Genomic DNA, 25,094 nt, shown 5'->3' with positions numbered 1-25,094 from the left:
TTTCCAGGGTTGAGGAGCAGGTAGTTGTGCGTCATCCAGAGATTAATGTCTGAGAGGCAGGATGCAAGGTCTGGGTGGGGTGAGGAGAGAGAGTTGGGAATCTTGAGGATGATCTATTTATTTAGGAGTGGTTTGACGTGCAAAGTTTTATATTCTGGTGGGAAGATACCTGTTGTCACAGAGTGGTTGATTATGGATCTGGCGAGGGTGCCTGCACAGGTGGAGGAGAGGATGTTTTGAGGAGGGCCGGTGGGCACGGGTCTCCCGGGGAACCCGAGGGACAGCTATTGGAGGGAAACTGTGAGACCTCAGGAAGGGAGATGGCAGAGAAGGATTTGAAAAAGGTCTGTCTCTTCTGTGTCGATGGGGTCAACCACCCATCTGCTGAAGTCTCCCAGTAAAAAGTTACTTATTAGTTGTATTTTGCATTGTTTTTTGTCAGATAATTAGAATATAAATAAGAGGGAAGTTTAGGCTTACAACCACACTTTAATTACCATATTTGAACCCTATCGGGAACACACTTGCCTTGAATTTACTGTGTTCTCTGTGAGAATGATCCAGTCTGTAGACAGAGCTTCTCTTTTGTATGTACACATTATTGCCTGGTAAACGTCCCAGGCATGTCCTTTCATCAGAATCCATTGGGGGAGGTAGTATCTCTTTTAAGAGTGAACCCACAATATCGCCACACGCCGTCTTCGACAAATCATAAGCAGGAAGAGGAAGGGGAAGAAATGAAAAGCTTATGAGATTAAGGAAATCATTACAGTATAAATGTATGCACAGCATTACAGGCTGTAATCCTGCTGAAGTAAAACATACGTTTTAGCTTTATAAGATAGATGAAACCATGCCTGGTAAATCAGTTTAAGGTCCTTGACAGGACAACCAACATATAAAAGGCTTGCCAGCAAGATAATTGGTTTTGGGACAGGAGCAGTTCGGATAAACTGTTTTACATACAGGATGAATAATAAGTGGAAGAGCGATGATGAATGCAGATCCCTATGACAAGATGCAGGCAACAAGTGTGGTGCAACAGGAATTAGGTTACAGACCAATGTACATCATTAAATTGATGAGCATAATTGCAGAACTAATAGGAGGTACGGTATGAAGGGTTTGCAGTAGGCACTAAGATCAATCATACGTTTGATACCCCAGAGCAACGGAATCTAAGAAATTTCTGGGGGTTGAAAATTAAGAATTAGTTTCGCAATTGCACAGGTAGTCTAGCAAACAGTGCATGAGGGGATGAAAAGTTTTAAAGGCAACAAACATCATCCCTCTACTGTAAGGGGCATTGTCTATGAGGGGAACCAACAAAATACTCCAAGATGTTTTGTGAATGTCTACACAACTCTTTTCGCTCATTCTATCTCTTTCAATTTGCATGATGCATGTTCCTGTGATCTGATGGTGGGCTTCCGTAATCCTAGTCTTTTTCGGCACAGTATGGATTTGCATAGTCTCAAGCACTCATTATCTATTATTTGCTGGTCACTGGCAGACGGCTACTACTGGGTTAATTGGTGTACTCCATGCATGTTGGACTTGATTTAAAACATTGCTTTTTTAACTGGTCAGACAACCAGTAAGTGAATGGACTATTGTTCATATTATGTTATGCTGTGCTACTTGAAGGCAGCGGGGCAGCACACAGAAAGTCGATACAGGCACAATAAAGCTGGGATTGGGGGTGGTGTCAAGAAGTGTAAGTAAAAACTTGGTGTTGTTTGAAGAGCAGGTTCTTGGTTTCTTTTATGCAGTGCAAGAGGAAGTGGTTAAGTCTGATTTGAGTGAATATTATTATTATTATGTAATTTACTCAGCGCCGACTTAGCTTTGAGAAGCAACGGAGTGCATTACAGAGGTATAGGACAATACATATACACAACGGAGTGCTTTACAGAGGTATACAACAGTACAGAGGCACACAACTGTACAGATGCATAACAGGGAGCTTTTCAGAGGTAACTGTGCTCTAGCACCTTGAAGCATCTTTTGTGCTAGATGGAATTACAAATAATGATCTGAGACCAAATAATCGGACAGACTCAAGGAATATGGCAAAGTACAATTTTATTCTCATTTAATAAAGCAGAGAGAACTGACAGGCAGCAGACTGATGCATGCACACACACACAGTAGCTTGATTACGTAGAGGTCTTGTACCCCAATATGCATCATCTCTGACGTCATTCTACGTGACAAATTATAAAACCTATTGAGGAAAGGGATTGGTTAAGGGAACATATTTACATAATTTACATATAGAACATATGCAAATGAATACATCATAATTTGATGCCCCTTATCTGTAGGGCATGCCTTGAACTTACCTCTAAATACATATAGTACTGATTATAGCGGCCAAAATAGCAGTGGATTGGTCTATGCAACATTCTATGTTAGGTTTCCCCTTAGCCCCACTGATTGGTTGGCATGGTATCCCAACCTTAGACTTTCTGCTCTTTATCAGCATGTACGTCAAACGAAACTAAGATGTTTGAATTATGTCAGACTACTTCCCGTTTTCCCAGTTAGTCCATCATCTTTCATCGGTCGGCCGTAAGCCAAAGCCTTCCGTTTGTAGTTGACCTTGCAGCCTGCTCACTGTTCTGGAACATTCAAGGGAGTGTGAGCACACCACTATCTTCGTCAGCAGACCGCAAATGTGTCAATTTCAAGCTTCTATTTACTGCTATTTGATTCAATTATGCAGGGTGCTGTTACTTGCTCACTCTACATTGCATAGACTTCATACACTTTTAATTGATGAACAGTTGGCTCTTGCAGATATTTTCTTCTTCTTCAATCTACGAGGAATGTCCCACATTCAGAGCGTATTCATGTAACTCCCTTTGTGCTCTGTGCTTATTCCTTCAAATAGCATCCTTAATTCTGGGCCAGCCTTGACTCATCATCGGTTCTACACAGGGAACTATTCTTTTTTTGCGTCTCCTGATTTTACAGCCTTGGTATGTCTCTGAGTTAGCCTGGTTGAATTTGACTTGAGCCATCGTCCATGTTCCTATCATGGCTGTCCTTGCTACGTTATATATTCCTCTATAGCAAGCCTCTACATGTTTCCTTTCTACCTTGAGTTACTGCGTATTTACAATTATTGATCAGTAAGTTACTTCATCTTCTTTGTATTCACAATTACTTTAGCCTTAGGTACATATTTCACTTGGTGCTTCAGTTACATTGTTACTCTTAAGTATTTCCATATAATTTCAACATAGGTTTCTATATCTTCTTCATGCCATCACTCTGCCCTCGCCAGATTTTTCTTTAACCCTCCATGACGTCCATAGGTGCGGACTGACATCCTTCCATGTGGTATTTTTCCACACTTTGAGTGCAAGGGTACATTATGTATGACTGTCTGAGTGCATAACACTCAATGCGGTATAGGAATGATACAGGGGGTCCAATTTACTGCTCTTCTCTGACTATTCCAGTGTGATGGTGGTTAGGGTGCGAGTACTAGTGAGAAAGCATCCACCTGCTCCTCTATTTTCCCCCCTCTGGTTGAATCTTTGACCAAATTCTCTTCTTCCATTGTCTTCATCATCTCTTCATCATTTATCTTCATCTTCTCTTCATCCTGCTTTTTCTTTGGAATCCAAATCTTTATCACTCCCCTCAGGTGACCTGCATTCTTTATATGTTCATCCACACTCCAGGTCATGTGACAGCAATCTACTGATGGTGGAGAGAATAGCCAACGTCCTACATATGTTCTATGATCCTTGGGGTAGTAGAACCCGGAGGTGCAAGGGAACTTTTCTTTAAATTCTCATGGGAACTTCCATTATTCTGCATCTGCTCACCAGTTCCAAAGTCTATATCAATCATGATCTTCATCCAAATAGCTTTTTTGGCTGCCTTCTGGCATTGTCCCAAGATAATTCTTATGAGACAGAATCCAAGCAACACAAACACTAGTATTACCCCAAGTATTTTAATAGCATTTGCCAGACAGGTTGGAATCCATGACAATAAAGATGAAACCCAAACATCTCCTGCTGTCTCATCAGCTTCATCCTCCATTTTAGTATGCAGGGCCGTCCACATAGTTATTGCCTGTGTCAGGGTTCCATCATGAGATGGTATGAATGTACAGCAAGAAGGCCCGATCTTGACACACATGCCTCCTTCCATTGCTTTAGTCAGGTTTAGAACATATAGGGTCATCAACCTGATGGCTCTCAATTCTTCTCTGATAGCATTAATTTCTTTTATTGTTGCATTGATCATTTGCAGTAGCTCCCATCTTTTAATCTGCAGCCACTTGGCGTTTACTGCAGCTCGAAGTCCTGGCAGGAATATATCTGTCATTATCATTGCCGTCTTGCTTAACAGTTTATGCTCATTTGAAATATTTTCATAAGCCTCCATTGATTTTGCTGAGAAATAATTCTCTCTCTTCAGCCGGTGGAGTTGGGGTGATCTCTTTTTCCTCTGGTGTTCATCCATTTTCTGAAATTCATCAATATGGAGGTCACTTTGGGGAATCACCAATCAATGCTGGAACATGTACCATGACTGTAGAACATATTCCTCCCCAATTCTTAGGCAACCGCATGCAAGCTCTGGATCCACAGGCCCAATATTGATCCCTTAATACTGCAGTTCCTTTATTAATTCCTAGGACTTCGATTATCTGTCCACATCGTTTGTTTTTTCCAACCAGGATCAGGCCATCATTCTTTAAGCATGTTGTTGCATTTCTTAGTGGTATTGTGGATACTGGAGTTGCTTTGTTGTCGACCCATGTAAGTAGCTTCGAGTACTTAGCCTATGATTCCAGGCATTTGTCACTTACTATCTGCACTTATGCTTTCTGATTCTTTCTTCAAAAAGTGTGCAGGGCAAGCCAATTAAGATTCTTCCCATCCGGTACTAATGAAAACATGTCCATATATCACTAGCTGAGATCTATCTCCGCATCTTGGCTCTTCTGGTTTTTCAGTTATGTGTGAGCAATTCAGTCTCTTCATCTGAACAACCTTTATCTGGGATGAATACATGAGTTTCTTGATTATCCATCCTCGTCCATTTTCCATCTTTCTCGTTTTCACATAGGTGTCTTCATATGGGAACGCTAATTTTGATCACCATCATAACATGGCCCATTTTCCTTCATATTTTCCTCTGGTTGTGCATGTTGCTAGATGACTGAGGCATTTTGCATCATGTGTAGACATTTCTCTTGCAATAAATGTTCTTGCTGTATTCATGGTATACGGTATTAGGGAATAAACATAACAGAACAGTACAGGAGCCCTAGACGTGGAACCAACCTTGCTGAGCTCTATTTGAGTATGTTTGTTACTTGTGATTATGGTGGCAAGGTCACAGGTTTATGTTGAGGTGTAGCCCACACCTCATTTGTTTAGTAGAGAGAAGGGGGGTTAGCCTGGATACCTCGGATCTGTTTTTTCAAAGAAGAAGTAGATTTTCCACGCAGTTATCTTGTGTTTTGTGCTTGGTAGCAACAGGGTTTTTGTTTTATTTCATCTTATTGTTTTGAGAAAACCTCTTATAGATAGAGTGGGGGCCCTTATGTCCCAAATGTGGTCAGCTGACATGTGTTTCGACTCGTAGGTCCTTTTCAGGGCTATGTAATGCGGTCCGGTGCCCCCTATGTGGTCCTTGTGTGATAAGTTGCGTTAGTTCCTGTGATTACAGCTGGGCTCTTGTTGGGCCCTAATATTCCATGTTGCTCCGCGTAGTAGTGTTCTGCTCGTGTGAGCAACATGGATAGTTTGAGCAAAAGTAAACAATTTGAATTTGAATGGAAGGTTGAAAATAATTTAGAATGAAAAATGTTAATTCTCACCTAAAATTAACCAAACGGTTTTTAATAAAAATGGGTGGAATACATTGATTTTGAGCTATTAAACTGAGGAAGATATTCAATGTTGGATGAGAGGTGTTTTTAGAAAAATCAGATGGTGAAAACAGAAAAGAGACTCAGTTTGGACAAGAACATATTTACTATAATTGTACTCTAGACTAGAGCATTCCGGCTAGAATACCAAAGAGGGACACATTAAGCTCTGGAGTTGATTCATGGCTTCAACCCTTTATCCCCAGCACCCGCCCTGGCGGAACCAGACCGGAACCAGACCGACCATTCAAAATAGGATTGATAGTTTAGGATTTACACAAGATAAAAATGACTAAGGAAATGGTGCTTAGCAAAATAAATCAAAAACAGGATTGCAATGAGGATTCTGACAATGTTACAAGTTATTAAGGCAAGGATAGGATGGTTTAAAGACTGGGATAGGACAAGGCAAGGCAAGGTATGCTAGGGTTTTCTATGATTCCTATTAATACTTACAGTCCACTTTACTTTAGGATTTTGGACCGTCAAGGGTTCTGGTCATCACACGGATCGGGTCTAACCAAGAACAGATGGGCAAATCTGACGGGACAGGATCAGCTGGGCCGTTCTGGTCACCGAACTGCACTGGACTGGCACTTCTGGTTACTGGATATTACAGATCAGTGGGGTGGCAAGTTTGCAGGCCTGCATCTAGTAGCAGCAAGCCAGGCTGGATCAGAATGCTTGCCTTGGGTTTTTTTTTTAAATTTGAGGCATAGCTGAAAAGGGGTTCAGCAATGCATAGGCCTTGGCTTTGCAATGACAATCTGGAATTAAGATCAAGCAGAATGAAGAAATCAGGAACAGGATGCCACGCAGGAATTCAGGAAGAAAGTCAGGAATCAGTGTCTGTCCTGTGTGCTGTCAGGGGCCCTTATTTATCATGCCAGATGACATCACTACAGTATATGGCAGGGACAGGCTTACTACCCACACCCATAATGCTAGGATTGGGCCAGAGCATAGTTTCCGCCTTGCCTACAGCTGATTGGATCACCGAAAAAGGATGTCATGTCTGTGGGGTGATTTTACAGTGTCTAGAAACCTCCCCTAGCTACTGGAACCAAAATCTAATTTAGCCACAAAAAAAATATTTATGCAGTTCTAATCTCTGAGAAAATCAGATACACAGGTTACATATTTTGTGCGTCATATTTCAATCCAAACCCCAAGTCTGTGGGACCTGGTTTTGCCTTTGTGCTACATTTTGGCAATTTTAACCATGAAAGATTTGGCCTAAAATTCCCCCATTTTGTACACCGATGTGCATTTACCCCTGGAATGTGTGTACAAAATGTTATGTTAGCAACATCAATACTTTCCCCGTAATCTGTCATTTTTTACAACTTCTGTTCCTTATGCAGTAATGAGTTCTACCAAGTTTTCAAAGAAAGAGCATAAAATAAGATTTAGAACTACACACGTTTCATATTTTTCCTCATTCTTGCTACAAAGTTAAATGTCTTTAAAGTTCAGTTAAAGAATAGGCTTTTAAAACCAAATGTCACTTGATCAGTTTTTTTTTCTTTTCCCCAACTGCAATCAGCTGTCAATTCCTCTGAAGCAGGATGAGGGGCCTCTATCTTGATTGAAGGTTTTATTGCCCCTCACACTTGACGGGTGAGAGGCTCAGCCTGCTATTTTCCCAGCCTAGAGCAAAGACGAATGTCTGATGAGCTTGGGAAGTCCCTTTGTCCTGGTGCATTCAAAGTCCTCCAAGCTAGCAATTAGCACTTTCCTGTTCCAGAGGTTTATGAGGTGTCACCCTTTCTCAGGGCTAGCAACTCGCAGAGCAAGTATTTTTATCTAGTTTGCCAATTTAGCCTATAAGTTTTAACATCTTGACTTAAACCTATGGAATCAGAACAGTTTATAGAGGTACTTTACCAGCAACAATTCCTTTTACATTTCTAAATAAGCAGGCCTTCACACAACAATTTACTTTTAAATAGGCGACGATTTTCTCTCTTCAGTTAGAAAACGCACATTTTACTATTTCTTTAAATTCTGTTTTCATCCCCAGCAAATACACACTTTCTGCAGCGTTAGTTCTTTTCTTGAGTGCTGGAGTTGTTTTGCAGCATGGATACATTTAACAGGCATCTGTTTAGAGTCTTTCTCTGAACAGCTGATTCTTGATACTTTTGCAAAGAAAATAGATGTGTTTCCCGTGTAAAATGAAAACAAAGCCCCTGGTTGATTTTTCAAAGATACTTTTTTACAGGAGCTGTCATTCAAATGAGATCTGGTTCCTCTGAGACACAATGGATGATCCTGGGCATTGCAGGGCCTTTTTAACCATGAATTTAGCACCAAACAGCACTTTTAAGGTTGAAAGATGTCATTTTAAAGAGGCATTTTGGTTTTCAGCAAAGTAATGCTGCTTCTTTCACTTCACTCCATGTTAAATGTTGCAGAGCACACTGACAAATTCTTGCAGTGAGTACTCTGTTCCACCCCACCTGAAATGTGTGTGGCAGGGTGGTGCAGCCCTTTTCTGGTTGTTGCAAAAACGCGGTTTTAGAGATCCTGGCGCAAACAGAAGTTAGTGCCGCCATTTTGCTGTTTCTTGCCCCAATGCAGAAAGTGATGTGGTAAGGCACATCTGAGTGGGTCAATATACCCCACAAACCCTCTTGCTACCAAGCACAAAACATAAGATAACTGCTTGGAAAATCTACTTCTTCTTTGAAAAAACAGATGCTTGGTATCCAGGTTAACCCCCTTCTCTCTAACAAACATAACAGCTTTCGTCTGACGTCCTTTCTCCCACCTCTTTCTTATGCTGATACCACAGATTATTCTTTAAATGAGCTGAATTGTCAAGATACATATTTATATCTTCATGGTTCTCCTAAAGTTCCCTTTTAAATCGAAATAGACCCCCAGTTATATTTTAAAACAGGCTCTCTGTACCTCTAGTGGGGACAATAATAGATGTTTCATTGACATCCTCCATATCTTTATAACTTTTTATAACATGGTGAAATGCCATTATAATTAGGAGAAAAAAACAAATCATAATACCAAATTATATAACTATCAATATTCCATGAAATCCTATCGACTTTGTATAATTTCTTTTATAATATATAGTTTTCTGGATGCTAGTGAGTCTCTGAAATTTGAAACCTTACCATGTTGTGTTTACTCTAATATGCAAATTTGTTATCTCCTTTTAATCACTTTTTAAATCAGAAACTGTAATATAATTGCAATTATCACTCTCCCTCCACTCCCCAAACAATACTATTATTCTTGTGATCTCTGGAAAACGTAGTGACGTTTACTCCTCTTTGTATTAGGGCTGGGTAAGACTGTAATAAATAGGAAAAAATAGCTTGCAAGAGTGTGTATTGTCACTATGATAGGTAGCATACACGATGAACAATACCATTTTTTGCTCTTCAAACTCCAGATTCTTCTCTCATTGTCTCTTTTATCGTATCTAAAATAGTTTCAGGATAGCCACAAGTCTATTTTCTCCTTATCAAATTTGGAAAAAGTGAATCCCTAATCTAAGGAATTTATATGCTCATCATTTTCTTTATCCTTATTTCTGATCATTGAACGACTCAGCATCACAGAACTACTTCTCTTGCTTCACTGTGGGCAGCTGCAGGAGGGGGTCAGTGTTTCACCTTTATAGGGTTTGATGTTGTGTAGATGCAGCCACGCTCTCTGTCCCCTTAACTTTACGGCTTTGGGGCTAACTTCTTCCACTTCATGTGGCCCCTCAAAGCTGGGCGTACTACAGGTGCGTATGAATTTGCTCATTATTTTCTGGTCGCCTGGATATAAACTTGGGGACTTTAGTAATCCTTCTGTTTCAAGAGGATGATTATCTTTATCGCTTCTTTTTTACCCCTCACTTTGGTTCTTGATCTGTTGAGACATGACAGACATACTTGCAATCATTGTTGTAAGGTAATCATGCATCTCATCTCCTAATGTCTTTGTTACACTGTGGGCATCAGTTCTTACCCTAGTTGGAGGAGTATGTGAGGTTCTCATGCAGCATCCAGTCACCACCTCATGAGGAGTAAGATGGTGATCTGAGCCTGGCTGATTTCCCAGGTCATATAGGACAAGGGTCAGGCAATGTAACCATCCATTTATTAAGGTGATTTTAAGCTTAGCTATTCTTTCTTTTAATAATCAGTTTAATCTCTCACAGACACCAGTCGCCTGTGGGTGATAAGTGGAAGAAAATGTATGTTTTAAACCTGATAGGACAACTATCTGTTCAAACAGCTCATTTACAAAATACAGACCATTGCCAGACTGCAAAACTTCGCACTCCCCTCACCTGGGGAACACCTCCCGTACAAGGAACTTGGCAGCATACAAGGCATCAGGGTGAATGCATGGACCTGCCTCGATCCATCTAGAAAAAGGACATACTACGACCAGCATATTTCTCTAGCCATTGCATGTCTGCCGAACATCCACATAATCTATATGTAGATGCTAAAATGGGCCAATGGGTCTTAGAATGGCTCATATTACTGTTTGCAAAGTGTGCCCAGCAGTACATTTCCAACACATGATGCAATTTACAATGAACAAGCACGCACTCCGAGGAAGTGGGCCGGAAGTGGGCTGTCTGCTGTGGGAAGAACTCTCTCTGCATTCCGTGCTTCTTTGGACTTTCTTTTTTGAACTACATCTTGGCCACGCCCCCTTTTTGAAAAACTCTTAAAAAGCCCAGAATGCACACTCCTGCGCGTGCGCTCCGAGGAATTGGGCCGGAGTGTGCTGTCTGCTGTGGTAAGAACTCCCTCTGCATTACATGCTTTTTTGGACTTTCTTTTTGGAACTACCTCTTGGTACTACTTCACTACGAACATTCTCAATGGACTTAAGAATATATTTACTATAATTTACTGCAATCTATATGAATTATAGATGCCTAATATACACTTTTTATATTTCTGTTTGCTAGGCCACGCCCCCTTTTTGAAAAATTCTTAAAAAGCCCAGAACGCATGCTCCTGTGCACATGCTCTGAGGAAGGGGGCCGGAAGTGGGCTGTCTGCTGTGCGCAGCGCAGCATAGCAACTCCACTGTATTACAATTGGGGTGTTACCTGAAGGCGTGTGGCAGGTTGCTATGTTATGGGCCATCTGTTCACTCAAGTGAGAGCACGCGCATGATCGGACAAAGGAAATACTTACTACCTGTTTATGCCAATATAATGTGTTGAGATTGACTCTCTGCTGACTGATGAAGCTTTTTAGTTGAAGTACTTTGCCGCGAGTCATTGAAAACACGTGGTAAGTGTTAAAAGCATCTTCCCCTCAAAACGCATGGTGACTGAAAGCTCCATTAGTTAATTTGTCAGAAGTGCATGCAAGTGTGTAGTGGCTGCTTGGCTTTGCGTGTGTCAGGGGGTCGCATTAATACCATCCCACCAAATAGGTATTGAATTTGAGTACATTTGATTTGTTTGATTCAATAATGGGCAATGAAGCTTTACAAAATGCTGTTGCAAAGAAAAGAGCCAGGGGAAGATTTCTTTGCAGCAGTCAATACGAGACAGGCCAGCCTTGCACGGGCTGCAGCGCTCCCCCTTCCTCTGCCAGGTGTGGAGGAGGAGGAGCTCCTGTAGTGCACTCAGGAATGCTCGGCTGCTCTAAGGATCAGTGAGGAGACTTTAGATCCCTCTCAATCCCTATTTTTGGAGGAGCTGCCAGTGGGCAAACCAGCTGCCAGATCAAAACAACAATTAACTCTGCCTGTGTGTTATCCAGCAAGTGACTTTAACAAAGACTTGTCCTTTAATGATACACCAATAATCTTTCTTCCTGATAATAACAACTCTGTTCATTCTTTGGGGGATTGTGCTGATGAAATGATTGGGTGGCGATGTGTCAATGATGTTGGGTATTTTCAACCGACTAATTCTTGCTGAATTACGCAAACACACTGAAACTCTAACTAAAATAGCGGAGGATTCTGCAATGTTGCCTTCTAGGCTGGCCAATGCCTTAATGTTTACATCTCAGTGGAGTTCTTGGGGGGATCAGCCGGTAACGTTGAAAAGAGGTGCTCGAACTTGAATGGTAATGATGCTCAAGTTAATACCAAAGCTGAGGGGGTGATTATTATACCAGACTCCACAATTGTTATACCAGAATCCACAATTGAAAAAGATACTTTGATGCCTAAGGTAGTTGATATGACTGATATTCCAAAAAGGTTGGAGGAGCCAGTAGGGACCATTTTGGCACCCCCAGAATCTCCATTTGAATACACCTTGAAAATCAACAAAAAGGCTGCTAAAAAGCAGGAAAAAAACAGACAAAACAACAACAAAAAATGGATTGTAACAACAAATCATCAAGAAAATTTGTAAGAGATTATGGGTTCAAACATATGATTGAAGAGGAAGGATTGCTGTGTCGACCTTGGCAATAGCTTCTATAGAAGCCATTGATTCCCGGGTTAAAGAACATACCACTGGTCTTGAGGTGAAGGGGCAAGGGAACACTCTCAAGTCTACCGATCAAGCCACTCAGAGCGAATATTCGGAAGCCAATGATCAGTTGACAGATATTCTGAAAAAGAACAGAGACCCGGCTAGTATCGTGTTGCAACTCAAATCATTGGAAAACCTTTTGAATGATATCTTTGAGATTTCTAAAAACCCTGTAAATGACATGAGAAAGAAGCCTCAAACCAAAGAGAGCAGGATGAAACAGGGAAATGACCAATCTTCTGACCCTATCAATGATCAATATGAAGTAATTGGGTCACCGTCCTTTAAAATAAATCTGTAGCAGAAGGCCTCTAACGTCAGAAAGCAGGTCACTACTGTTAATAAACATTTGGGTCAGAGGGCGACCTCTAAAGTAATTACCAACCCTTTTACTAATAAAACCCTGGTCAGTGACATTAATTCTAAACAGGACTTGGATGTTAACGAAATTGATAAGAATATGGAGACGAATGGGTTAGTGAATAATACTACCTTGGGTAACTGTATGAGTGAAGATGTATTGCTTCATGCTGTTCAGAAGGTAGTGGCTGAAAGTCAGGGTAAAACCCACCTAGTTACGAATAGTGATAACGAACCAATTGTAAATGGATTAAAGACTGATAGCAAAGGCATAGAGAAAAAGTCAACTGCAGGCAGAGCGATGAATGAAGACGTTTTGATAAGAATGGTCCAGAAGGTTATGGCTGAAAGGCTGGATCAAAATGAGTTGGCAAATAATTCAATAATCCCAGGTGTACACCAAAGTTTAGGGCAAACCCGTAGAACTGAAGCCAACCACTCTGTGACGGTCCATCCTGTACATTTCCAAGAGGGTAGAGAGAGGGATGAATCATGGATCAATCCCTCAGTGAATAATCTGAGAAAACCAGTTTATTCGGATATGCCAGGCCTCATATTATGTTCAATGTTTAATGAAGGGGGGCATCAGCCTCTGAATAGACCCTTTAATCTTTCACTTTTGGCATCCATACCTGAGCTGAGTCTAATATTTTCTGCTGATATAAAGTTGGTGGACTTTATCCACCGGTTTAGAAATGACTTTGTTAGATTAGTCATTCCCTCTCCTACGGTAATGTCATTATTACTGAAAGAAGCAGAAAGTTTACAATGTAGAGGATTCAATCTCTTTACCTTCAAAAATTCGGAGCCCTCTATGAGATTACAGGATCCAGGGTGTAGGCAGGGTCTTGGAATCGACTATGAAACTAAGACAGGAACTGAATACACCACTTGTAGAGTCAATACAGATAATGAGGACTGGAGATGGTTGACTCTTTTGTTGAGAGAATTCATGAACACATTGAAACAATTGGGGAAACCACTTTAACATGCAGGCCTACTTTGTGGCTAGTAAACTGTAACTCAAGGGGTTGTTTTCATTTATTGAACAACGAGAGTTTAACTGATAGATAAATTAATTTTGATGTCCTACTTCAGGAAACCTGGGCTTGTGTAAAGCTGTGTTTGGACAATTATGTGGTGGATGTTATTTGTGCAAGTAGAGCTGTTAAAGGACAACCAAAAGGCGGGTTGCTTCCGGCTCGTAAGGAATCTGATATTATTGAACAAACGGGGGGTTGGAATAATGAGCAATCTATCCTGGTGGCCACTTTTAAGGTTGGGGGGGTCGACGACGGCTATCCCCTTTTTATAGCCAACATATATTGGAATCCACTGGCATCCACGGATGAGCAATTGGAGAATAAATTGTCCATTTTGGGGGAAATGATAGATGTGTGGTTAAATGATAATCTAGGAGGGCAAATTATTGTTGCAGGGGACTTGAATGCTGACTTTACTGTGGATAGGATTGTGGGCGGTAATCTATACTCCAATAAGAATATTTATGCATCTAGGGCAGGGAACACAAAGTTAAGAGGCAATCTGTGGCTACATTTCTGTGAATTAAGGGGTCTGGAACTGATATATAATGATCATCACACATGGCATGCAAGAGGTCTGACATCAATACTTGATTATATTTTTCTATCTCCTGACTTGAGTAATACCATCTGTAACTTTGAAGTTAAAGCAACACATGTTAGTGATCATTGCATGCTATGTCTCCAAATTGAGAGCAAGAGTTATCAGCTGAGACAGAGTCATTACACTGAATAGATTCTGATTAACCCTAGAGGGAACATAATCAAATGTTCGTTTGCCAATTCTAAGAAATTGACCTCAACAATGATAAAGGATTATGATGGGTCTTCCTTGTCCCAAAGTGTAAAAAGATATTCAGTGAAACATTTTGAATCCTATATAAATACCAATACCACAATTTTGGAGAATTCAAGTGTGGTCAGACATAAGAAAGTCAATAGACACTGTAGCGATATCGAGGTATACGAGCACAAAACTTTAATGCAGAAAGAGCTAAAGAGAATCTGCAAACATGGTAAATATGATCTAGATCACCAGACTGCTATAAAAAAAAACTAAACAGCGTTATAAAAATTTGTCACAAAAGTAGAACTGCACAACTAGATGGGGAACAGATGTGGAAAGCACTAAGGGACAATAATTCAGCTAACTTTTGGAAGCTTATCAATAGTATCGAATGTTCCCAGAAACAGTTGGCCTTGAACCCAATTGCAGGTGATGGGTGGGTGAGTAACTTTTCTAATGTCTATAAAGAGGGTGTAAGGATTTGTGGTCTATTGTAAATACAGTTGAGAAAGTGAGAGCACAAATTGGCAAATCTAAAAATTCAGGGGCTCCGGGACCCAACAATCTTTCCAATAGAATGATGAAACGTAATTCTTTATACTGGGCCAGAATTTTATGTATCTTGTTTCATGATGTGCTGCTTACTAAATGTATGCCACATTCTTGGAGAGTTTCGATTGTCTTACCAATCTTTAAAAAGGGTTCACGTATGTGCCCCTCAAGTTACAGGCCGATAGGCATTTCAGACCCCGAGTCCAAAATGTTTGCTTCAATGGTGCTTGCAGACATACAAGAGTGGATTCAGACAAACCATATACTTGACGTAAAACAAATTGGTTTTAAGAAAAACTGTGGGACAGATTGTGGGGGACTTATATTATGCTTTCTTCAAAGTCAGGCCATGAGAGAGGGTGAGAGACCAACATTTGTGGCCTCAATGGACCTGAGTATGGCCTTTGACCTGGTAGACAGACTTACTCTCTGGAACAAAATGAGAGCATTGGGTATGCCGTCTCATCTTCTTGATATTGTTGTCAACCTCTATACGGACACTAAGCTTATCCATTTAAATTCAGGGGGTTTGTTATTCCTCTGAGATACCTATTCTCAACGGTCTATGTCAAGGATGCATGTTTGCATCGACAATTTTTAATCTGCATATAAGCGGAGTAGAGAAAGCTCTTAGCAACAAAGGCTTGGTAACTCCAAAACTCAGTAATGTTTGTATTTCATGGCTTGCATATGCCGACGATTTTTTACTCTTGGACAATACAAAGATCGGTTTACAGCGACTAATTAAAGAATTTGAAAAATCTATTTCCCAACTCCACTTAAAGATCAATCCGACAAAAACTGTTATTATTCGGATGGGTAAGCAACGTAAGGCTGAGAAAATCTTCACATGGTTTTGTGAAGGTAAACATATAAAATGTCAACATGAGTTTAAATATTTAGGCTATTGTTTCTCAGGGTCCGGCTCACACTCTGTTATGAAAGTACAGCTGAACACTAAAATTGGCATAGCTCTAAGGCAAATGCCGGTGATTGAAAAGAAGTTTGCGAAATTTACGACGAAATCTTTGAAGGAATTTGATATGAAGAAAGTGATGCCAAGGGTTCTGTATGGTCTGGAATTTTTTGCTTCTGATTTTATGGAGTTCTTAAAGGTCTTGGAAAGTAGATTATGGAGAGGAATTTTGTATTTTTTGCTGAAATGCATACCGATTGAAGTGATTCGATATGAATTTGGACGGCAATCTATTCACTCACTTGTGAGTGGGAAAAGACTCCTTATATGGAGAAAATGTATAATGTCCCGGGAAAAAGATTTGTACGTAAGTGCTGGCTATGCGTCATCTTGTCTGTTTATGCAGAATTTGCACACTGAGGCGGAAATGCTACTTGGGAAATTGGGTATAGCACGTTGCACTCTGATTAACAAACCAAATAAGATTAAGAAAATTATTAAGGGTAATGATTGGTCAGAAACTGTTAATGTGGTGTCCAAATCGAAATTGTACAAACAGATTTACTCTCTGTGGAATTTCTTTCCGGAAATGGAGAGGTATTTGTGTAAATATCCCTCCAGGAAAATTCGTAATGAATTTATGCATTGCAGAATGAACGCAGTCTTAACTAATCAAATTAGACACATAACAAAGATAGATGAAGGCTGGAAATTGTGCCGTTTCTGTAAAAAGGAAGGTGTCATAGAAACACTTCAACATATCCTATTGGCTTGTCCTTCTCTTGTGGCCCAGCGAATTGAATATTTTGTGCAATTTGTATATGTAACAGCCTGTGTGAACAGAAAATGGTTATGACACATGCAAAATCAAGGAGTCTGATTATGCAAATAACAGCCTTTTTAAAAAACATTTGTGATCTCTCTTAAATTTAAATTTAAATGGCCAGGTATGTTCTTATATATTTTTAGATGTGTAAATGTATTGCTATATGAATTTGACTATGTGAAATTTTACTGACCTTTTTGTATGTATGTAAATGAAAATCAATCCTTTTTGTATTCTTTTCTGTAAAGGTTTATAAACAAACCAAAACAATAAAATAAATAAATAAAACAATGTACTGTGCCACATGCTCTAATAGATTGGGTGAGAACCATTCTTCAGCAATTATAGCAGCAAGACTCTCTCGAGTCATGTGTGCTGGGTAGTGAAGCAGCCAGCGCTACTCTCAATAAGGCTAGAGGCATAACTGGCTTTTCAGTACTATCCTGTCTTCAAATTGCCTCAGTGGGGGATAAAGAACACTCCTGCTTTCTCCATAAAGCCTGTTCTTCTTATGGTGCTTGTATCTCAATTAACTGGACAATAGGCAGCATGTTAAAGCCCTCCTTTACCAACATGCATCGTCCTGTCATATGTTTAACATCTTCTTCTTTAAGAATAGGTATGGGTGGATAAAAGGCAGCTTTTTTAGCTTCTAAATCTCCTGCTTTGTTTCAGCGGGAAATGAAATCACTTCTTTTGGAATAAACTGTGCATTTTACGACTGCTAGGGTCAATGGGAGACTTAATGCTTCCATAAGCCTATCCAATAGGGCTGCATGTTGAACTGGAGTGCCGTCTATGCGGAGGAAGCCCCTCCTTTTCCAGCGTGAGAAACCTGCATGTATAGTTGATGTCACATAGGTGGAGTCAGAGTACACCATCACTTCATCATCCTATAATCTCTGCATCACTTCAATGAGCGCTACTAATTCTGCAGCCTGTGCTTGAGCCTGTGCTCAAAGACAGTGTCATACTCGTCACTACCTCAAAATCACCTACTCGATTCGGCTTTATTACCGCTGATCCAGTATGCCTCTCCCCAGTTGTGTGGTCAATTCCTGAAGGACCATCAACAAAAACAACGCCCTCCCGAGGGCATTTTCTCTGGCCTGGGGAATATCATTATAACATTCAGTATACGTTGTGCAATCATGTACATAATCATCCTCACCTACTAGTTCTGCTATAAACGTTGCTAGATTTGCTGTGTTGCATCTAACAATTTTGATTGCAGGGTTGCTTCATACCATGATGCTCTTTGTGTGGTCAATGTACTTTTCGGTTTGTCTAAAATTGCTAATAATGCATTTTCTACAAATAATGTTAGTGGGCACCCTATTGTTATGCTTGAGGCCTTTTCAATTGCGAATGCAGCAGCTAAAGATTGCTCACAGGGATAGTGTCCCATCATAACTGGATCTAAAACCCTGCTGTAATAAGCCTATGGTTTGTTTCCATGTCCTAATGGTGTCTTCTGTGTGAGAACTGCTGTCATAACTTCTCCATTTGAATGGGAGAATAAATCAAATTCTTCATTATAATCTAGAATCCCTAACACTGGGGCTGTGCTGATTGCCTATTTTAATTCCTAAAATCCTTCCATCTCATCTGTCCCGGATATTGGGCTTTTGTCCTCCTGTGCTTCTTTAAGTCCTTTTAAAAGTGATCGAATATATGTACTGTAATCGAAAACCCAGGCCCTTCAATAAGAACATAAGCCTAGAAACTGTTGCATTTCCCTCATGTTTTAGGTGCTACAGTTTTCATGATTGCTTCTGCTCTTTCAGGTGTCACTTTTCTCCCTTTATGAGAGATCGACTGTCCTTTGTACAAGCACTCTTGATAGTACTGTAACTTCTCTTTATCTACCTTGCATCTTTTCTCTGAAAGTATAATCATGAGTTTAACTGAGTCTTCTCTACATGTTTCTTCTGTCTCACTGCACACCACAATGTCATCCACATACTGTATTATTGCATTTTCGAGTTGGACATTACACAGGTCCATCTGAAGGACTCTGTTAAAGATTGAAGGGGTCTCACAGTACCCCTGGGGCAATCAAGTATATTTCAGACACGCATTTCTATAGGAAAAGGAAGTCAAATCTAGTGAGTCTTCATGAAGGAAATCGAAAAGAATGCATTCTTCAAATCTATAACTGTGAAATATTTAGCCTTAAATGGTATTTTACACAATATTGGGTCTCATTACACAGTAGGCAATAAGGGGTTACCGGTACCGGTAAGGGCACCGGTACTGGTAAACCCTTACCGCCTTACTACGAGGTCCCTTTGCGGGATCCGACCTTAATGGTTGGTGTAGACCAGCCGTTAAAGTTGGGACCCGCAAAGGGACCTTGGTGGTAATTACGGTACCGCAATTTGCAGCACCGTAATTAGCTCCTTCCCCATTCCCATTATGCCCTATGGGGCAAAAATGGGAATGGGGAAGGGCCATGGAGGAAGGGGGAATTACCGTCCCGCCAACCTTGGAATGGGGTGGTAATTCCCCTTTCCTCCATGGTGGGACCGGTATGGTACCGGCAGCAACCATGGTGCTAATAGCACCATGGTTTACCGCCTTCCGTGTAATGAGGCCCATTGTCTCAGGATTTGGAACTAAAGGAAAATCAGCTTTGACTATATTGTTTAGGTGGCGAAGGTCTTGTATAAATCTCCACAACCTCCCCTTCGATTTCCTCACGGGGTACACAGCCATGCTACATGATGAATTCGATGGCACTAATATGCATTGCTTCATTAAAGTGGAAATTGTCTCAATTATAGCTTCATTCGCCTGCCTGGACATAGGATATTGCTTTGCTCATGGTAAAAGGGTTTTTGGTATTAGTTTAATTTTAACTGCAACTATCCTTTTTAATAGACCCACATCATATGGGCTTGTGGTCCATACAATCTTTGGCACTTTCTCTAAGCCTTCTTGAAAGAATGACAGTCTTCTTTTTACCAGCGTCATCCTCTGCAGTATTTCTATATTCTCTACTTTAATCCAACAAGTGAGACTAAAAAACACGAGTTCATCATCAGAGTAGTCATCTCTAAACAGTTCTTGATCCATCAAATCTGTCAGCCTATATCCTTCTCTGAGGGCTATCACTGTTCTCCATCCTCTTCATCTGTCCCACGAGGCATCATCCTTTCTTCTCTGACCACTGCTGCTTCTAACTCTAAGGGAATATTCTGCCCTTCCTCATCGTACATGGGATTCTCTGGTCTAAATAAGAGTTTAGCAGGTATTCTCAATATTTTACCTACCAATCTGGGGAACCATGATAATAAGATACTGACTCCATACAGCAAATACCTCTGAAACTAAAGGAACTCCTCGTAATGCCTCAAGGCCTGTAAAGGCTAATATAAACCCTCCCACATTCATATAGTGTATCCCTGGAGTAGAACACACAATTGCTTCATCAGTAATTGTTAAGCTTTGTCATCAGGTCACTCCCTAATATGTTAACTGGCGTCTGCCTAGAATATAATAATGGCATTGACATATCGTGTTCTCCCATAGAGATTGGCAATTCATCTGTGAAAGGCACTAAACTCATCATCCCAGAGAATCCGTTAGCATTCATGGCTGTACCTGACATTGTGTATTTTCCCTCATGGACACAGGAATTGGTAGCTCCAGTGTCAACAAGAAATGAAAATGTCTTGCCTCATACCGTTACACTGACCCTTGGTTCCTCTTGGGGGTTTGGTGTCACCGACAGTACTGAACACATCAGGTTGCTCTGTGACCTGTCCTATTGTGGGCATAAATTCATCCCTGTACCCGTGAAATGATTTCCTCCTATCACAGTCACACTTCCCATTTTGGGTGCAGGTGCTTATTGAGTTAGTTCCATTGTGGTAATCTAGCCTGCTGTCTCTCTATTTGTACCTGTTGCACTTGCCTGGGTACTTGCATTTGCAGCGGCACTGAATGCATTTGTTGGCGTTGCGGCGCATATGTCTGAGCCTGCGTGTGATCTTGAGCATATGATTCCTGTGGTTCTGTATTGTATTGTGCAGTATAACCCATCTCCCCTCTTGGAGCTTGCCAATTCTCTTGCATGACTCCTCTGCTTCTGCGTGTCCTAGCTATGTGTTCCATTCTTCTGTAATTCCAGCATTGTTGCAACTATCTGCTATTAAATCCTCCTCTTCCCTGAGGGTTTTGAAAACCATATTGTCCTACTCCTCTAGCCCCATTCCTTCTTCCCCTTTTCCAAACGTTGTACCCACTCTGGTCTGTGGGATACCCTGTGTAATTTTGCTGCCCTGACTGCATCTCCTGTGTCACCTTTCTTCATTACTCGGCAATACCGTTCCCTCTATGGCTATTTTTGACAACTTCTTCTGGACTAACGAGTGTCCATTTTATTTCTGGTCATGGCTTCGCTTCCATTCCCACCTGTTTCTTCAATTGCTGTTGCACTGGCTCAGGCAGCCCTGACAACAAAATGTGATAAAATAATGCTACAGTTTTATTCCACGATTCACGAGTCTCCTGTAACCACCTATCCTGAATATCTTGAATATAACCAACAGGATCTTCATCCTCCCCCATTTTCCTAGTCATAATCCCACTCATGTCTGATGTATCAGGATATTGCACTCTGAGTGCCCGCCATACATCTGCTCTGCAATTAGTAAATGGCACGCCATTGTGTGTCGTGTTTTGCACAGTCACACCTGCGTATCCTGCTCATTTCCAAATTTCATCGGCTCTCTCCCCTAAAATAGCTGCTAGTATGCTTTTTACATCACCTATAGCTGGCATCATTCCTGATGTCATTCTTTCTAACTCATAAATCCATTTTCCCGCACCAGAAGTCAAACTCGGCAATTTGTATTTGTTTTATTTGTAAAGCTCAACCAGGCCCAGGGGCATACGGGCGCATCAACTTACATACAGGTTACAGTCGTTACGTTACAGTTACATACAAGTGATCAGTATAAGTACAGTAGGGCAGGCAGGAAAATCGCGTTCACAATCTTTACAAAAGGTAATGGTGATGCAAATAAATAAATAAGACAGGTACGCAAAACAGTAAGGCAGAAGATAGGCAAGTGGACTGAGGAGGTTATACTGTCATGGTGTCCATGTCCTGGAGCCATTGTTTAGTATTGCGCTTGAATACATGGAAGGAGGGTTCTGATCTGAGAGAAGCAGGGAGTGTGTTCCATAGCTTAGAAGCAAGTACGGAAAAGCTAGCACCTCTCGAGTTCTGGAGTTTGAATCTCGGTATGGTCATTGTTTGTGCTTGTGCCGCTCTGAGTAGTCTTGAGGACGTATGTGCGGTGAATTGATTCGTAAGGTAGGCAGGAGCAAGGTTGGCCCTAGCTTTATGTGTTAGAGCAAGAGATTTGAGTGTTATTCTGTGCTCTACCGGAAGCCAGCGCAGGTAGTTCTAGTCTCAGAGATATGCGACTTCTTAGGGATGCTGAGGGCTGCCCTGATGGCATTATTCTGAATTACTTGAAGTTTGTTAATATTTTTATGGCTAGTACCTAAATAGAGAGCGTTACAGTAATCAATTTTGGACAGAACTAAAGTTCTGGCAAGTGTGATGCAATTAGGTGTGGTAATGAACGGCCTGCAGGCGGTGATTAGTTTACATGTGTATGCGGATGATGCTCCTACCGCGTTGGTTTGTCTGGAGAAGGATAATGTGGCATCAAGGTAAATTCCAAGAGTTTTAGTGTTGTTCAAGACTGTGATAGAGTTACCATCTATAGTGAATGATTTGAAGGCAGAGTTTAGTTTCTTCAATTTAGCATGTGTGCCGAAGATTAGTAACTCAGTTTTATTGTCGTTAAGACAAAGACCGTGTTGCGCCATCCATGCTTGTATCACTGAGTAGATGTCGTTAAGAGTTTTGCTGTCAGTTGCATAGTCTCCAGAGATGGGAATGAGTATCTGGGTGTCGTCCGCATAGTTAGTATACGTAACACCCAGATAGTCAAGGATGTCAAACAGGGGCTTAGTAAAGACATTGTAGAGCGTAGGGGACATGCAAGAGCCTTGCGGAACCCCACAGGGTACCGGGGATGGTTCAGCAGAATCAGTAGGGGAGAAGACCCTCATAGTTCTGTTCGCCAGGAAAGAGCTGATCCAGGAAGTGGCAGAGTCGGAAAAATGGGCTGCAGATTTCAAATGGTGGCAGAGTGTTTGGTGGTCGACCAAATCAAAAGCTGCTGATAGATCAAGCAGTAGAAGGAGTGCTAGTTTACCATTATCTTTTAGCAATTGAATTTGTGTGGTGAGATCTATCAAGGCAGTTTCTGTGCCGTGTCTTGGACGGTAACCAGATTGCCTCAGTCCCAACAGGTTGTTAGATTCTAAGTAAGCCTGTATTTGCAGGTAAGCTGCTCTATCCAGTATTTTTAATAAAAAGGGTACCATAGTAATAGGCCTATAGTTTGATGGATTGGCAGGGTCAAGGGTCGGTTTTTTGATTAGCGGAATGACCCAGGCGTCTTTTAAGTTATCAGGCACTACTCCAGTTTTGAAGGAGGCATTGATAAGGTTAGTGATAAACGGCGCTAGATCATGTGCAGCTGCCTTGATGGTCGGAGCAGGGCACGCGTCACCTTGGCAGTTAGAAGGTTTGAGTTTTCTAATGATATTCTCCACTTCCTATATTGCCAAGGGGGAGAAATTAAATGGTTTGCACGTGGGCTCAACGGTAGGGCTCTTGCTAGGATATTGTTTGTAGTCAGGGTCAGAGAGTAGCATACATTTTTTCGCGTTGATTTTAGATTGTAGCCTTTTTATTTTATCCAAGAGGGCCTTCTGGATGTTAGTGCACCAAAGTGCGTCTGTGATGCATTTGTCGACTGGAGCGATAGGCGATTCTAGTTCTTTTAAGATCTTAAAAAGTTCTTTTGTGTTTGATTCCGCTTGTAAAATCCTTTTGTTATAAGTGTCTTTTTTAGCAAGTATAATGGCCTTTTTGTAGTTGGATGATGCTAGTGTCAGCTCAATCTTATTAGTTGCCGATTGGCACTTTTTCCAGTGTGCTTCTGCAGTTCTCTTAGTTTTGCGCAGTTCCCTTAGGTGTGGCATGAACCACGAATTCAAATGGCGTTGGGGTTTGGATTTCCGGAATTTTAGGGGGGCGATGGTATCCAATGCTTTAAGTATAGCCTGATTATAAATATCCACTAGGACTGTGGGGTCCGAGGTGGAAGTATTGTTGAGGAGAGGGAGTATTAGAGGAAGGAGTTTGTCCGGCGTAATGTATTTCTTGTTTCTGGTGTAGGTAGGTGGGGCAATGATAGGTGCAGGACATGGTGTGGTGGCTTTGATAGAGAAGGTTATTTTGTGGTGATCGGACCAAATGCATGGTTCGTTGGATAACAGATCAATAGTGCAGTTAAGGTTAGTAAGCCAGTCTAATGTTCTTCCTTTAATATGTGTAGGCTCGTGAATAATGTGGGTGTGACCAAGGTCTGATAAAGTGTTGGCTAGATCAATGGCGTTTGTATTCTGTGTGTCATTAATTCCAAGGTTAAAATCACCAAGTAAGATACTTTGTGAATTGGGTTTGGTATTAGTAGATACCAGGGACACAATGTCCTCCGTGAATGTGGAGATGGGTCCTGGTGGTCGGTAAATGAGGTGCACTGTTGCAGTGTGGTTAGGTGACAATGAGAGTTTGATGTTCAGGGATTCAGCAGAAGGGATTTGTAAGTCCTGAATAATTCTAACGTCGATGGTGTTTTTGAAGATAAAGGCGAGTCCGCCTCCCTTCTCCTGATTGGTGTTTCTAGCACATCTGATGATAGCATAGTCATTAGGTATGGCTAGGGCTAGGGAAGGGCCGGATGCTGCATTTAGCCATGTTTCAGTAACCGCAAGTAGGTCAAGCTTTTCGGTAGTTATAAAATCAGCAATGTCCAATGCATGGGCTGGGAGGGACCTAGCATTCACTAAGGCTGCTTTAATGACAGTCTGTTGCAAGGGTTTTCTGCATTGGTGGGGGAGTGTCAGGCAGAGTGTTAGAGGCTCGGCTAATATCAGGATCATTAGCCTGGTTAGCTAGATTGTTTTGCTGATGCATTAGTTTATTTCTCTTGTGGGGAAGGGGCTGAGTAGTTATAGTCCCCCATCGGGCTCCTAATCTGGTGTTTCTACATGTAATACTTGGGTGGTAAGAGCATGGTGTGGTTTGAGCATAATTGCTTATGGCATTGTTAGGAGATGATGATAC

The 25,094-nt window shown here is 41.2% G+C and overlaps 1 protein-coding gene across 3 annotated transcripts in view; it reads left to right on the top strand.

Annotated features, from left to right (window-relative positions):
* Positions 1-25,094, top strand: part of MCTP1 (multiple C2 and transmembrane domain containing 1) — a 3,303,831-nt gene that overhangs the window by 2,275,270 nt on the left and 1,003,467 nt on the right. The gene's annotated exons all lie outside the window — the stretch shown is intronic.

This window comes from Ambystoma mexicanum, chromosome 6p, assembly GCF_040938575.1.
Source record: "Ambystoma mexicanum isolate Mex_15411 chromosome 6p, UKY_AmexF1_1, whole genome shotgun sequence".
In the NCBI taxonomy this organism is placed as follows: Eukaryota; Metazoa; Chordata; class Amphibia; order Caudata; family Ambystomatidae; genus Ambystoma; species Ambystoma mexicanum.
This window is presented reverse-complemented; position numbering and strand designations above follow the sequence as displayed.